We start from the raw sequence: 17,789 nt of genomic DNA, 5'->3' as shown, positions 1-17,789 counted from the left end.
ACATAATGTTGACAGAACTCAGCAGTTTTGTTGATGGCGCTAAACCTCATTCTACGAGGAGTAACGCCTTTTGTCAACACTGTTCTGTCAACAGAAGGCGTTATTGCATCTACACTGTCCTTTGCGCCTACACTGTCGTGTCGACAAAGCGGCTTGCTTTGTCGACAGAACTGGATGTAGTCTAGACACTCTTTGTCGACAGAGGCTTTGTTGACAGTATCTGTCGACAAAACTTCTGTTGACAAAAGCCTGCAGTCTAGACGTACCCTAAGTGACCTACTGTTGTCACACAGGATGTGTATGGCAGGATGAAGATTAAACCCGTGGAGTCCAAATCCACAACTTGAATCGCAAAGCTATCCTTCCTCCTCAGTCAGAAGTAGAGTTGTCACCTCTCCCTGTTTCACTCCCTGTTTCACTCCCTGGGTGTCTCCTGGAATTGGGCTCCATCCCCTGGAGGCTCCTGAAGCAGACCAGCCACTAAAAGCCCCAAGCAACAACTCCACAGCTCCCCTTGGCTGGGAACTGCAGCTAGTGGGAGCTTCAGGGGCTACATGTAGAACTGTCTGATCTCCAGCCAAGGGGTTATAGGAAGGGATATATGGGCCGCTTCTTATAGTGCCATGGGATCAAGGAGCAGGCAGGGGACCTGCCTTAGCCCTGCTGCACTGCCAACTGGGACTTGGAGCCACCCAAGGTAAGTGCCACCCAGCCAGAGCCTGTACCCTGACCCCTTCCTCCACCCTCACATCCTGTCCCTGAGCCCCATCCTACCTAAACTCCATCCCATACCCTGCATCCCCTCCTGTTCCCCAACCCCTTGCAGCAGCTTTGGGTCCCTTTTTTCACCCAAGTTCCCTCCTAGAGCCTGCACCTCTCCTCCACTCTTGTCTCATCCCTGAGTCCCCTCCCAGATCTTGCAGCGCAACCCCCTGCCTTAGCTCTGAACCCTCCACACCTAAATTTCCTCACAGAGCCTACATCCTTCCCCTCATTCTGTACCCTAACCACCTATCCCAGGCTCAGGCCAGAGCCCCTTCCCACACTCCTAGCCCCTTGGCCTCTTCCCACCTCCCCAACCTCTTACCCCATCTGGTGGGGAAGAGTGAGCAACAGTGGGAGCGGAGAGGGAGTGAGCACTGGTCAGGCCTCAGAGAAAGGATGGAGCAGGGGCTGGGCCTCATGAAAGGGAAGGGGCAAGGCGAGAGTGTTTGGGTTTTGTATAATTATACAGTTGGAAACCCTAGTTGTAAGTCAGATAGGTGTATGTGATTGACTCCAAGGGTAGGTCTACACTACCAAGCAAAGTTGAAAAAAGATATACAAATTGCAAACCACAATTTGCATATCTTTTTCTGCTTTTCTTTTGAAAGAGGCTTTCCTGAAATTTGGCCCATCTACACAGCACCAAATTTTGGAAAAAACTCTTCTTTCAAGCCATCCCTTCTTCCTCATAGAATGAGGATTAAAGGGATGGCAAAAAAACCACGTCCGCTTTTTTTGAAATTGTTCCGAAAAAGTAGACACATTCCTTGGACACAGCATAGCTTTTCCGGGCTACCTCTGGTATCCCAGAAAAGCTCTGCAGTCTAGACATAGCCCAAACCTAGCAACACAAACTAAATCTTTAAAGACAGTTTATGTGAGCAAGTTCCATTCTAGCCAAGTAATTCAAAATGTCCACAACTAAGAAAAATCACACCAGAATCTGGCCCCTGCTCAGAGTCAGACTGTATTGTACCACAGTGACACATAAAAGCCAGAAAGATGTTCACCTGGAGATTCCATATGATGTAGAGCCAGTGTAGTGGCACTATGCTGTAAAGTTTTCTGGTCCTGACATGGGAGCTGAAAAGTTTGTGTTTCAGTGGTCTCTGGCTGCCAAAAGAGTCCCTTGAAATGTGGTCAGCTGTGCATAAAGCAGAGCAGGGTTTGGACTGAAAATCAGCTGAAATAATTTGGTTTACCTGCCATGGTCAAGATCCTTACAAAGTTCGGCAGAAAGTTGACTCATAGGAATACTGCCATCAGTTCTTCTCATACAGTTAAGGAAAATATATATGCATGTATTACTCATATAATTTATGGGTACCTGGGAAGCAGCTTGAAGATGTCAGATACATAGGAGCCATATGTTTATTGGAACTTTGGAGTAGAAATCAGTTTCTCTCACAATAATTTGAATAAGAAGTTAAATGAACATAACGTGGGTTTAGAGATGCTATTTCAATATGATCAGTTGCCTTGTAGCAACTATTAATTTACTTATACCTTTAATTTACAGATAAAATAACATACCCTACCAGATTTTAAAATGAAACAGTGTCTGAAGATTATGTAGAAGTTATTAAATGGACTTACATTAATAATGAGCTTAGCCTTACAATGGTAAACATGTCAGGATATGAAAGTCATGTCTTTCTTGAGAATTACATAGTGCTATAAATTAAAATGTCATGCTTTGGGTGAATGAATAATAATCCCATTATAGATCATTCAGAATGAACAACTGTATCTTTGTAACTATTGATGGGTTCATTTTTTAAGACACACAAACTGGAAGATAGTTTATGTCAAACATCTTTGAAGTTACACCTAAACATTTCTCTGACTTGGTTATGCACGTTGGCTGTTATTTTATATTTGTTTTAATTTTTAATTGTAGTTAGTTCATAACAAAAGAGGAGATACATTAAATGTGACTACTATACTTTATCTGAAAATATATTATAATTGACAAATGTCTGTTTGTTGAGCAGTCTTCCAAATGATAAAAGTCTTTTCTCTCTCAAACTTTAAAAAAACAAACAATATAAATTCATCATAACACCGTGGAAAAAGCAGAGATCTCACCTACATTGTGAGTTACAAGTCAGAATAATTGAATGGAAGATGTTCAGAGCTACTAATAGTGATCCAGTTAACTAATTGTCAATTAAAGTTAAAATAAAAATACAATTATCTATTTTTTAAACATGGGATAATTCATCTCATAATTATCTTATTATGTTTGTATGGAAGCTATGATCTAATAGTTCAGAAGATGGGTGTGGAAAATCATTGAAGAATCCTCTCAAACACTAGAAGCTCTCCTATGAGAGGTGCCAACATAGATTTCTGTTCTTGAGGATAAGTGCTCCTCTTTTAGATCAGCTCCTGGAGAAACAGTTGGTAGTAGCTGAGGTTCAGATGGAGTTCCTACATTTTCTGCAAGCATCATACAATGTCTGTTGTACTTCTGCCAGCTTAATGACTGTGGCAGTTATGTACCGATGCGTGAGAGTTTTTTAGGTCTATGAAGAGAAATGGAAAACGTGGAGAAAGGTCCACAAGAGACATTTCTTTTCTCTGATTCTCTTTTGACAGCTTGTGTGATGGTAGAAAGAGCTGTGAAGTGAGAACTGTATATGCGCTATTCCTATCATGTTTTGATTCTTTGGCAACAGGTATAGTTCTGAAATCCAATATTTAATAATACTTGTCTAATAAATTGTTGACTATTGAAGTAAAAGAAATTTTATTGGGTACAGTTGTGAAACCATAAAGACTTTGGTCGGTTCTCACATTACATTTATACAGACATGATTTGTAGATTTTTATTCTGGAGCGCCATAGTGTGGTGATGAATTCCTTGTTATGACATACATTTTGAATGAATATCTTTTTATTGTTTTGAACATCTAAATGAAAGCAAAGCGTAGTAGGTTAAGTTTATCAAAGCAGAAGTTAAGGATGTTTTAAACTTCATGTATGAGCAAATTTTAAATTTATGTATGTTCTTCTAAACACATCCTGTAAAGTGTGTGGGGTGAGTTTACATTCTCTCCAGCAAAGGCTGGGTTTGTTCAACTTTTATTTTTTTGGTAATTACTGGGTAATTTTGGGTAACTCTTAACCAGTTGCATATTGAATTTTAGGTACATAATAAATTACTTATGTATACATTGGTACACTCAAACAAATATATATATTATGTAATGGGTTGGAGTGGCCACCCACTGACCCCGAAGGGGAGGCGCCCCTCCCAAAGCTGACCATCTTACATATTGGTACACTCAAACAAAGGAACAGAATTTCTTAAATTAATGCAATATAAAGAATTAATCCTGTTGAGTAGTTCTGTCTTCTATACTTCTTTTTTATACCAAAATGCAAGACTAAACTCATCCAATTCTAATATCACCTCTGGCACAGATGTTAAAGGATGGGTGAGGTACAGTGAGATATCATCATTGTAGAGCGGTGCATTTATATTTTCCACCTGGAGGCCTGCAATTTTCCCATTAGCTCACATTTGTTCTGCTTTTGGTTTTGAAAGTAGAGTAAAGAGCAAAGGTGAAGAAGGCTCCCCTGTAGCGGGGCCTTCCAGTTATGTCTCCCATGTGAATGAGCATGTGTGTATGTTTATAGATATACATTTTATTGGATATTGGTATAGATTTCTCCATCCAAGTATTTAAATTACCCATTCAGTCCAACCAAGACTTTCCACGATTCAAGAGATGAGAAATAATTCAGATATTTTAGTCTGGCCAGGTGAATACAGTTTAATGTTCACTCAAATTATCTGCTGATTTCATTCTTACAATTAACTGTGTTTAACTTTCCTATGAATCTCTCAGGCTTTATTAGAATCCATCACAGAAATTTTGTGTCTGTGTTTAGTAAGGTTATTAGATAAGCTTACTAATCCATTAAAATTCATCCTTCAGTTTTGTTTATTCCACACTGCATGTATATTCCTCTGTTTTTCTTATTTATTTGTAACTTGTTCTTAATATTTAAACAATTCTTCTCCGTTAATATATTATAAAAAGAGATGTCACCTGGCCAAGGGCATATTCTAGTTTGTATGAGCATATTTCTACATCAAATTTTTATTTGCTTTTGCTGCAGTTCATTTGGGCACAAAATGTTTATCTAAATAATTCTGTATCAAAGCAGTTTGTTTTGTATATTCTGGAAGTCAACTAAGTTTTTAGGAGCTCCTATTATCACACAACTCTGCTTCCTCCTATCACTATAGTGTCCTTTCTTTAAGTATTGTGGCTAAAGGTTTTAGAACGAATGGTGGTAAAACACTCTTATTCAAAATCAGTATAAAGGCACAACACTGCATTTCTTATCTCAGTTTTTTCTGATTCTTTTGTCCTGGAAGAATTGAGTGCAACCTCCTACCAGAGTACTTTTGCTCTTATTCTTTTTCTAAACTCTTTTTACAGCTTTAGTACAGAAGAGAGACAACAAAAAGACAAAGAAATTCAGAAAGAAGAATATAGGAAATATGGATACTGGAAAAGGAGGGAGTGGAATGTTTTGCTGCAGAGGTCCTTACAGATAAGGTCATATAAGAAAATGTTCTTCAAGAAGTTAGTTGAAAAATTTGCCATCTTTGTAAGTTCCCTCTGGATTCTCTGCCTTGGGATGTGTCCAAAGTAAAGCAGACTCTTTGAAGTAATAAGTTGTTCTTAGGGCTCAGTTTAGTTTCCCTGAAGTGCTTCCTAGCTTTTTTACCTGCTTATTCAGCCTGCCATAAAACTTGAGAGGTGATCATCCTTTTGTGTCCCTCTTGAATCCTGCCTGCCATTCCAGCTGCCATGGTCTCATTCCGGTTTTTTAGACTCTCTGGGCCTCTGGACTTCTAGTGTGATCTCTCCCTCACTTCTGCTGTTACAGGTTGGTTTCCTCCTAACAGGAACATTTGTTGTGCTACTTCTTCTGCAGTGGAAAACAGACTGTAGGATCTACCCAACTGATTTAGTTCTGCTGTACTTCCAAAGAAAATAATTTCATGCTGGTTAGGTCCATGTGTGAATCACACTCAGATAGGGTCCTTTCCTCCTTACCTCACACATCCCAGCTGAGCAACCATCTGTATTTCTTCCAACTTCATGTTGCAACTAATACTTCCTGTATGACTGTCTTCATGACTAATTTTGCATACAAGGACTCTCACTGGCTGGTAAGTGCTTTCATAACCAAATTGTCCAGTGTTTCTCTCTCTCCCCCTTTACCTCCATTCAGGATCCATAACCAGGTTGTTCACAGAGTGGGATGTTCCATTGCTTCCCAAACCCAGCAGTGTGGCTGCTGTTTCTTAGCTATTAGAACTTTCTCTTCTTCCTTTTGATGGCTGTAGTTTAGACCTTCTGTCAGTAAAGAAGATTCTGACTATTGCTGCTACTGAGAAAGAAGTTTGCCTTAGCAGCTCTCATATATACTGGCCTACATCTTTCTCTTCTCACTGGAAGTGTGATGCCTGTAGAGCCAGTGTATTTTAGGAGCTCTTCTTCCTAAGGATACTGAAGTTTGGTGCACAGCTGTCCTACTCTTGCCCCTTCTCAGCACTGTCTTTTTATTTGGTGAGGTGCTGGGCATGCATCTCTTCCCCTATTGAATGATAAAAGACTACTCCAAATTAATCCTTAATGTCAGATCATTAATAACCACCTAAGTAGGGCTTCCAAGTATATAAGGAATGACTGGACGTAGAATATCAAGGAAGTATTTTGTGGCAAAAATTGAGTTTTCTGTCTACAATCTCTAGTAAGAGGTAACCACGGTCATCTTCTAGGGTGGTTCCTTTTACATGGCATAGTTTCTCTTTCAATTGTTTGGTCCAGCTCTTGCTGTGGAGTTAGCAAATTTTCATTTCTGAGAAATTTAGCCTTCTCTTTAACCACAGTAGTTAGTTTTAGTGCCGCATTCAGTCTAGCTTTAAGTAAGGAATTCTACAGAAATGTCACTTAACTTAAATATGTAAGTGTTAGGTTCCTTCAGTTCTGCACTTTGGAATTTCTTGATGCTTGAGGCCACTGTGATTTCCCTAGGTGTTCTATTTTTGGGCTCAGTATTGAGAACTTGAACATATAAACTATCTCTCACTTATGTCAGAATTGTGAGCTGCTAAGCTGCTTTTCTTGGGTTGATTCCCCTTCCAACATTTCTTAGGCAGAACTGATCATGTTAAACTTCATCACACCAACTATTTTTTCTATTCTGCTTTCTCCTGACCATGTTTCTCATTCAGAACTAATTAAATCAGCCAAATCTTCTTCAGAGTGTCAAGCAGGCAAGAGAAAGCTTTAAACCTTCAGGGATGCATATGGGATGATGCCTCTTTTTTCTGTGTCTGAGGGCTGATTAGCTCTTTGACAGAGAAGGCTGGTTATAGTGCAATGTCATTCTCTGGCTCTAACTTTCAATCTTTAAAATTATGTCTTGCTAAATAAATTGTTCACTAAGTCACATTGGAGCAAAATAGGGATGGAATGTATGCTTTTTTGGCAGCTCCACACGGGAATCCTTCCTAAGTCTTAATGTTTGCTGAATTCACAGACTGTAAAGATGTTATCTTAATATTTGGTGTAGGATGGGGATGAGAAAACCCAAAACAAGGGGAAATTATTTATGGGAAATGAGATTGCTTCTCAAATTGTGTTATCTCTTTCATATTTTTCTGTTCTCCTGCTATGGAAGTCTTTTGACTGAAGTTAGAATTAGGAAGATTATGTTAGTTGACTGTTTTGACTGGTGGGCAAGCCTTTTGCTTTTAATGGAAGGACTCTGTCATGGTCTCTCACTTTCCCTACACAATAAATAGAATTTCAGTGCTACACTGTTGCTGTAACCCTGTTGGTCCTTGGATTTTAAAGGGACAAAGTGGGCAGGTAACCTCTTTTACTGAAGCTACTCCTTTTGGTAAGAGAGACACACTTTCCAGCTGAAGAGCTCTGAGTAAGCTTGGCAGCTTGTCTATTGTTTAAACAAAAGATCCAATAAAATATATTCTCATCCATCTTGTCTCGAGAACTTCAATGATGAATTTTTCTTATTCTTCATTTCAGTCTTTGTCAGTATCTTTTTTCTTGTCCATGTTATGGTCAGGTATCGATTTACTAAGTACTCATTTGTACTCTATCTGGAGTGTACTGTACATAGTAAATTCAAGGAATATTAATTTACATGTGTTGTAACTTTTTTATTTGGGATTTAGACAACAACAATATAATTTCTTGTTTATAGAGCAAGATGTACTTCTTTTAATTATCTAGGTGCTCATACTGTGCCTATCACTATGGTATCTAAGCACCGGAAAAAATATAATAGAATTAACTATAAACACAGGCAACAAGATTATAAGATACTCTGTATGGTCTCTCTCCTCAGCATGACATAAAAGTATTATTTTTTCCCTGGGGAACCACATTTTAATATAACATGCTTCACATATACAGGAAAATCCTTTTTTGATTAATCCCTTTTTCTTTTTATGAAAAACTTCATATACCTCACTTCAACCATTCTGCAATTTGGTATGTACCATTGTTATTAAATACATCTCTTGGAGGTAAATTATATCAAATCCCATACATTTTAAGTGATGAAGAATATCGTTTTCTTTGTTACTCTTATTGATCTTACTTACATTCCATAAGATAGGTTTATAAGTGCCTGAACCCTATGTGTTAATGTTTAAAAATACAACCTCAGCAATGTAGAAATTTCTAAGGGAGATTCACATATCTCTCATCCTTTTTAGGGTGGAGGAGTCAGGGAGGAGGTTTTGAAACAAATTGATAAATTAAACTGTAAAAAGTTACCAGGACCAAATGGTATTAATTCAAGAGTTCTGAAGGAATTCAGATATGAAATTGCAGAACTACAGGTTGTATCTCTAAAATCCGGCACTCTCTGGTCCGGCAACATCCGTGGTCCAGCAGGACCTCAGATGCTCCTAGAGCAGAGAGTCCGGGAGCCTAAGGGCAGGACGGCCAGCCGGGCGGGACATCAGAGTTGGCAGCATGGGACTAGGGCCAGAGCCCTCCAGCAGCCCCTGGAAGCGTGGGGCCAGGGTCAGAGTCCTGCAGCTACCCCCAGCTGTGTGGGGATGAGGCGGAGCTGTGTGGGGACAGGGACAGAGCCCTGCAGCTTCTTCCAACTGTGTATGGTCGAATTGGGGGTACGTGGGATGGGACTGGAGTCACGTGGCTTTTCCCAGCTGTGTGGGGCTGGGGTCAGAGCCCTCGACTTTCCCTGGCTGCATGGGGCCAGAGCTGAGGCTGCATGAGATTGAGGTTGGAGCCACAGCTTCATGGATGCACAAAAATGGAGCCTCATGGCAGGAGGCAGAGCCTGTGCCATCTAGGGAGCCAGCAGTAACTGGGCAAACAACCCAGCCAGGTCTGGGGTGGTGGTGGGAGGGCAAGACAGGTTTGCCTCCTGGCGCAGCCTGCCAGCAGCAGATGATGGGCTTGGGGGCCAGTGGCAGGAGATGTCCCCTGGTCTGGAAAATTCTCTTGTCTGGGAAGTCCCTATGATGCCAGACCAGAGAGGTCCAACCTGTACTAACTGTGGTATGTAACCTGGTTTTTAAATCAGCTTCTATATCAGATGACTGACAAATAGCTAATGTGATGCTGATTTACAAAAAAGACTCCTGAGGTGATCTTAGCAATTACAGGCCAGTAAGACTGACTATAGGATCAGGCAAATTTGTTTTAAACTATAATATAGAATGATAGAACAGAATTGTCAAACACATAGATGTACATATTTTGTTGGGGAAGAGTCAACATAGCTTTTGTAAGTGGCAATCAGGCCTCAACAATCTATTACAATTCTTTTGGGAAGACTACTAACATGTGGACAAGATTGATCCAGTGGATATAGAATACTTGGACTTTCAGAAAGCCTTTGACATGGTCCTATACCAAAGACTTAAGCAAAATAAGGAGTCCTAGAATAAGAATGAAGGTCTTTGCATGGCTCAGTAACTGATTAAAAGATGGGAAACAAAGAATAGGAATAAACAGCTAGTTTTCACAGTGGATTAAGATAAATATTGAGGTCCCTCAAGGATGTATACAGGGATTTGTAATGTTCAGTATATTCACAAAGTACTTGGAAAAAAGGGTAAACAGTGAGGTGGCAAATTTGGATGCCAATAATAAAGTATTCACGAAAGTGAAGCCCAAAGCAGACTGCAAAGAATTATAAGGCGATTTCACAAAACTGGATAACTGATTAAGAAAATGGCAGATGAAATTCTATGTCGATAAATGCACAGTAATGAACATTGGAAACATAATCCCAATGATACATACAAAATGATGGGATCTAAAGTAGCTGTTACTACTTATGAAAGCAATCTCAGACTTCTTGTGCATAGATCTTTGAAAATGTTCACTGTGTAGAGGCAGAAAAAATGATTAGTGATATGGAACAACTTCCAGATGAAGAGACTGGAACTATTCAGCTTGGAAAATTGATGATGCGGGAGGGGGGAAATATATGATAGAGGTCTATAAAATCATGAATGGTGTGGTGAAAGTGAATAAGGAAGTGTTATTTACTCCTTCACATAACACAAGAACTAGGGGTAGCCCAATGAAAGTAATAGGCAGTAGGTTTAAAACAAACATAGGGAAGTATTTCTTCACATAACATAGAGTCAATATGTGTTGTTTGTGAATAACAAAAATATAACTGGGTTCAAAAATTAATAATTATATGGAGCAGTGTTTCCCAAATGGTGTTCCGTGGAACCCCAGGGTTCCATGAAATGAAAATAAGGGTTCCGTGAAAAAATTCCATTACAATAACATTTTATGATTTAAAAAAATTAATATTTAAGCATTTATGAATTTTATTGTAAACAATTTTCACTTGTGCTTGCCACGATAAGTGTCACTGTGAAATGACAGCTTAACCAGAGAGTGGGGATGATGATGTTGCTACTCAGCACTGCACGCGCAATGAGTGGTGCAATCGTCTGTTATATATCACTGATATTGGATTGTACACATTAAATGTGATTTTTGTTTTTAAATATGTGCAGTTAAACTAAATGTTGATCTCATGACCTTGTTTAGCATTTGTTTATTATTATCCTTATTTATTTGTGGTCTACTTTTTCAGCTCCATATATAAGACTGTTACTAGGGGTTCTGCAAAATTCTTTCAGGTTTAAAAGGGTTCCATGGCCAAATAAAACTGGGAAACGCTGATATGGAGGATAGGCCTATTAATGGCTATTAGTCAAGATGCTCAAGGACACAACTCCATGCTCTGGGTGTCCCTAAACCTCTGATTGCCAGAAGATGGGACTGGACAACAGAGGACAGCTCACTTGATAAATTTCCCTGTTGTCTTCACTCTCTCTGAAGCATCTGTAGCTGGCCACTGCTGGAAGACATGATATTGAGCTAAGTGGACCATTGGACTAACTCAGAAAGCCATTCTTATTTTCTTAAAATGTATTCCACATTTAGCCTTTTAGAGGGTTACCTATTTCTCTTCATGATGTCACTTTCATGTATATCTATTTGAATTTTTTAGGAAGTGATTAATTCAGATAGTAGGTGAGTGGTTCAGTCTGGGTTAGACAAGATATATACATAAAGCTGAGTGTCATCAGCATATTGAAACCTATGTCTCTCATGAAGGCAGGGGTGGGTAATACTGGTCCACCTGCTGGATGCGGAGTGCCATGGTTTGCTCCTGGTGAGCCCCCACTTCTATATTTACCTTCACAGCCTCAGGTACTGTTGATGACAGTTCCTGTTGGCCATGGATCACTGTTCTCAACCAATGGGAGATGTGGGAAGCGATTTCCTGGTCTGTGCAGCTTCATGCCAATCCCATTGGCTGGAAACTGCGATCTGCAGCCAACAGGACCCCCGATCATTGGTACGTGTGGTTGTTCAGATAAATATAGCAGCAGCAGACCACAAGGGGCTAAACCTGGTGAACTGCCTCCATAATATTGCCTATCCCTTCACTACGGGATTGTCTACATTGAGAAGTTAATTCATCTTAAGGTAGGGTGTGAATTTAAAGTTATTAACTCCCAATGTGGGTGCTCTTATTCTGCGATAGGAATGCTTTATTTCACATTATTGAATCTAGTGGATTAAAGTAATTCAGACTAAGGCATTCTCATTGCAGTATCTGAGCATCCACACAGGGAGTTAATTAGGAGCTATTTCAAAATGAACTCCCTATGTAGTCAAGCCCTACATTTCCTAATGACCCCATTCAAATGTTGAAGGGGATGGTGATAAAATGGAATCCTACAGTATACTACATATGATGCTCCATACTATGGAAGAGCTGCCCCCGGGACCTCTCACAAAGAAAAGAGCAGAGCAAAGCCATTAAAGAAATCAGTCCTTCCCATCCAACTGACTGTTCAGATGGTGCGTAGGAGTTTTGGGGGCTCCCAGAAGTCTCTTGTTAACATTCTGATACTCAAATGAAAGAGAGTTGAGGGGATTTTTCCTTCCTCTGAGAATTGCTCCGTTACTAAACACTCATAAATCACACCTGTTTGATTTATCCTTTGGGATCACAGCAATATTTCTGAAAACTAAACTTTGCCTTTTGAGTGGACTAGATTACCGCCTAATGGCTGGTGTGTTCAATATTTTACCTGGGTGAGAATATGGAGTTGTTATAATATTAGCAGCCACTACTGCTATTGTAACTTGATAACCAAAACAAAATAGGTAGGTGTAACCAAAATCTGGCTGCAAGAGACAAAAAGGGGGAATGGAGCTGTAACTGTTTAAATAGACCTGTGCCATCTGTTAGATCCAGTTATCAGGCAGTAGGCTACAACCAATCCCTCAGTGCCTGCTTTTTTCAAACCATCAGTCACACTAGGTTCAGGAAGCTCATTCCTGCAATAGTTAACATGCAGTTCTTGTTTTTACAGATTATTATGAATTAAATGTAAAGACCAAGTAAAGGTTTATCATTAACTGGTGTTTTTACAATCATAACAATCTACAAAATAGTAAATGTCAATATAATACTTTGACATTTTAACAAGTTGCTAGACTCTTAAATGTCAAATTAAGAGAGCTGTTTGATGCTTTTACTGGTTGTTTTGATCATAAAATGCCATTTTAGGATAAGTTTTCATTTGACATTTTTACACGTTGAGTAAATGCTTTTCCCCCCCATTTAAAGTTCCCCAAGGAAACTCTTAAGCAAAGAACTGTAAATGTAAGAGAAATTAAGATACTCAATTCATGTGCCTTGTATTCTAATGAATAAGAAAATTGTGCAGGGAATAGAACGGTAAATTTAGTTGTGTGTCATTTGATTTATATAATCTGACAATTGAATAATACCTATGTAATATACATTTACCTGTGTTATTACTACTTGTTTTTATTAGGTTTTTCTCTGCACCTACATAAGTTTTGGGCAAAGCTGTATGCCATATTGTTCAATATCATGTGATGAAACAACAAAAGACCATATTGGCATGTCCGAAACTAGGGCCTAATCCTGTTTCTTTTTAAATCAGTTGGAGTTTTGCTGCCAACTTGAATATTGGTTTGTCTGACTTGACCAGTCTGGGCCTGAATGGAGGAAGAGCAAATACTTAATAACTACAAGCAAAAGGGTAGAATTAAGTGTGCATAGAATATTTAGTTATGACTTTTCCCCCCATTTAAAGTTCCCCAAGGAAACTCTTAAGCAAAGAACTTATTTCATGGAAACAATGAGATTCTGTCATTCAGAGAAAAATATTGTTCTAATGAAAATCTGCATATGTAGGTGAGAGCTTTTTTCACTTTCATCCTGGAGCATTTTTTGGAGATGCTTGGAACAGTATAGAGTCATCATTCATTCTTGACAATGGCTTGTTCTTCCATTATCCCTAGCATGGTTATGTCCCTGCCTATGACGTCCCATCATCTAGTTAGTGGTTGGCCTCTACATTGAACTAGCATTATTTACTTTGGTATCCTGCCATCTGCTCGTCTTCTGCAGTGTCCCCATCACTTTAATACTGTAGCCTGATTTCACATCCACATTCTAACTTCTTCATTTATCTTAAAATCATTCCACTTTATAGCTACCATCTTTCAAAAAACGTACCTTCCCCTCTACTTCAAGCCTTCTGAGGTCTGTTTCACATAATGCAGCTGCTTCCAGACCACACAGTAATACTGAGTGCGCATTGGTTTGATACATTTTCGCTTTAGTACCAAATATAATGTTTGTATCAGTCCATAATTTCAGCCATTTCTGTGCAGCACTTGTACTTAAAGCATATTACTTTGTACCTCATCCTTGATGGAACTGTCCACACTGATCAAGTGTCCTAGGTATTCACAAGATTCTGCTTGTTCTATTACTTAGATACTGCACTTTATCTATAGTCCCTTTTCAAAGATACAATGATCGTTATAAAATTGACGACACCAATTTTCAAGGAGAGTGAAGAGTATCATCATTAAGGCAAACATGTCTGCCAGTTGTGCAATGTCATCTGTACAAGCTGAGGACCTTAACTCTAGATCATACAGTGTTACATCCTCTAACTTATTCTAATGTTCTTCATATCCAGTTTAATTACATGATGAACTTTGACTGTAATTCTATGCCCTCTTCTCTTACATCAAACTTTGACTCAAACCAGTTGCTTTAGTCCTCACCAGTTCTTATGACATTGCAGGAATCTTTGCATCTAGTTTTATAACTGCAGTTATCTTATCAGGAACTCAAGATGATTTTGATACTTTCCACAAAGCTTCCCTGAATCAAATGCCTTTGTAAAGTCAAACATCTTTAATTTCAATTTTTGCTTTTTTCATTAACTGTCAGAGCTAAGGCCAAGTCCGAAGCCACACTCTTCCTCATTTCACTTCTTCCTCTAAAATTGTCTTTAATTGTTGACATTTACTTCGTGATTTTTCTGGGTCCCAATCATAAACTTATACCACTCTAATTATTGTATTGGCAGGATTTCCTTTCTTCACAATGGGAACAACTACCATTTTTACACAGTCATCTTATACCGCCTTTTCTCCCATACCTCCTTTCTGTTGTTTTAGCATTATTATGTCATTGTCCTGCCAGTTTTTAGCAGTTCATCTATTTTACTATCCCTGCAATAGCAAGTTAGAGCAGCCTTATTAGATTCTACTTGCCCATTCACCTGACAAAAACAGAGAGAGAGTCCATTGTTGCCTAATTCCAGAGTAATAGAGATCTGGCTTCTGTTGGAGCTAGTCTCCCTGTGATGTCAGATGCTCCAACTTTATTTCAGTTTTCAGATTACGCAGGAAGAAAAACTCTCAGCCTGTCTTGCCCACTTCCATGCCTTTTGGGAAAGAGCAGACAATCACAGCTATTGAAGAAAACTTTTCCCATTCCCCTGAGAGCGCTCAAGAGAGGGGGAAGAAGCAGCAGCAGATGCCATTCCTACAAGAAAGGAAAGAGGAAGTGAGAGCAGAAAGAAATCAGTAGCTCAGAGCAGTTCTCAGTCTCTACGCCTCCTCTCCTGTGAGCAATATATCAGTTCCTCTGCATTCTTCTCTCTTCCATCTCCCCTCTCCTTCTCTCTAATATTGTAACACCAGATCTGGGTATAGGAAGGTGGAATAAAGTGCTTCCAAAGTTGTAGGTGAGCTGGAAATAAAGGGACAGATGTGAGGTTGTGGGACAAAATTATTGTGTGGGTCTATGGTTAGAGTACACATGAAAGATGGGGCACTAAACTGATGTAAACAGCTATAAAGAGCATGACTCCAGGGATGAGGACGGGTACAAATGCCTTTTTCCAAAAAGGTGGCAGCCTCCCCTAAGGCTCACTCCTCTAAAATCTTGAAGATGAAATCTGAACCTGATGTGCCCATGCTGAAATCCAAGATGGCACTGATGATTCATGTAGAAAGGACCATGTGGTCTTTGGTACCATCATCAAGGACCCAATGTTGGCACCATCCACTTTGGCTCCAAGGCCCATTATTGTGGTTCCACCTGAAACCCTGCCTGTGGTCATCCATAAGATTTTTATTTTGGTATAGAGACCTTTCTGAGGGATCTGCAATTGAGTCGCTTACTATTGATAGGTTATTGCCAAACCACCCTTCATGGCCGAGTGAAAGACAGAACAGGGCATTTCTGAGATGATTGCCCCACTATGGAAAGATGTGCGTTCATTTTCCTCTTCCTCAGAAGAACATAGCAAACTTTTCCTTCTCCAAACATAGCCCTGATCCCCATGGTAACACAATGAGTTTTTCCAAATGTAGTGGGAAGAACCCTTGAGGATTACCAGGGCCATTTGTTGTGTTTTAGGGACTCCTCAGAACCTCTTAAATATCTCCAAGCAAACAGGCAACTGCTTGTTAGTTACAAAGAGTGGAGTCTATGTGAACAACGATTCTAAGAAGAAAGAACAGTTATTTACTCTCCAGTAACTATGGTTCTTTGAGATTTGCATGCAGATTGCATAAAATGGCCTCTATCCCTGCTAATCAGGGGCTGCTTTTATGGGATTTTAATTGGTAATGGAACTGAGACAGTTGTGGACACTCCATCCTGTTCCCTGGGCATTGAGGGCTGAGCTGTCACTCAGGGCACAAGCATGGCCCTAGTCGATTTCAATGTTTGACCCAGTCTGATCTTGTCCACTTGGGATGCATGTGCACAAAGAGTAGCGTCTGTGTGGATAACATATTTCAAAGAATCACCATTTCCCCGCTCCCCCATACACATGAGTTGTATGAGAGGTTCAGGTGCTATGTGGGACATGACCTGCTCTGGGATCTATCTTATATATATATATTTGGCTCCTGTTAACATAGTATCTGAGCACCTTGCAGTCTTTAATTTATTCATCTTCACAACACTCTTGTGAAGTTAGAAGTTGCTGTTATCCCCATTTTACAGATGGGGACTGAGGCACACAGAGGCTAAGTTATTTGTCTAAGATCATGTAGAAAGTCTTGGATAGACCAGGGAATGAATGTGGAACTTCCAGGTTCCAGGCTAAGACCTTAATCACTGGACCATCCTTGTGGCTGTCAAGTAATCTATGTTTACACCTCTTCTGGCAAGATAAAGTCAGAGTTTTATGACTGACATGGAAAAAAAAAAGATGTTGCTGAGGACAGATTGATAATGGATGATATATTCTGATACCTGGTGTGTTATACACTGATATTTATTAAGAGGAAATGCAGATTAATAAAATGTGCATTTTTTATTTGTAGGGTGTATATTTTTATTGTAAAATCTTGAGATTCCTAGACGTTCAGCCATAACAGATATGATAATTAGGTTTTCATTATTGGTTTCCTTTGTAAAGGTGGGCAAATAAATTTGTTCCTTGTCCAGTTAATTTACATTATAGTTTTCCAAAATGGAGTTAAAGATTTTCAGTGGAAAGAAGAGTAGCAGACTGATTTTTTTTTTATTCTGACTCCAAGTCTCCTAGATAAGTCTGCAGGATAATGATGTTACTCTGCAGTGAGATTTATCAACACCTTTAGGGTGCGTCTACACTGCACCCTTAGCTTGAAATAAGCTACGCAATTTGAGCTGTGCAAATTGTGTATCTTTTTTCGAGTATGTTTCAGAATAGTTTATTCCATAATTTGGCGCTATCTACATAGTGCCAGATTTTGAAATAAACAGCTATTCCAAAATGTCCCTTAAGCCTTGTGGAATGAGGTTTACAGAGACGTTGGAATAGCGCCTCCGTTATTTTGAAACATATTTCAAAATAATGGGTATGCTGTCGAGACACGTAATAGCTATTTTAGGATACCAGAAGTGTCCTGAAATAGCACTGCAGTGTGGAGGTACCCTTATAGTATACATAATCATAGTATCTGAAAAACCATATTCAGAATGGTACTATGTTGATATTCTTCTAAAAAAATTACAAAACCAAGTATTTAATTAAGTTGTCACTGGCAACTTTGTGCTTTTACACCACAGGTTACAAAATGGATTTTAAAACTAATTAATGTTTTATT

The 17,789-nt window shown here is 39.3% G+C and overlaps 1 protein-coding gene across 6 annotated transcripts in view; it reads left to right on the top strand.

Annotated features, from left to right (window-relative positions):
* The window catches only part of EXOC6 (exocyst complex component 6), a 212,935-nt gene that overhangs the window by 116,703 nt on the left and 78,443 nt on the right, over positions 1 to 17,789 (top strand). The gene's annotated exons all lie outside the window — the stretch shown is intronic.

This window comes from Pelodiscus sinensis, chromosome 8 (assembly GCF_049634645.1).
Source record: "Pelodiscus sinensis isolate JC-2024 chromosome 8, ASM4963464v1, whole genome shotgun sequence".
In the NCBI taxonomy this organism is placed as follows: Eukaryota; Metazoa; Chordata; order Testudines; family Trionychidae; genus Pelodiscus; species Pelodiscus sinensis.
Note: the sequence above shows the minus strand (reverse complement) of the source record. Positions and strands in the feature narration are given on the sequence as shown.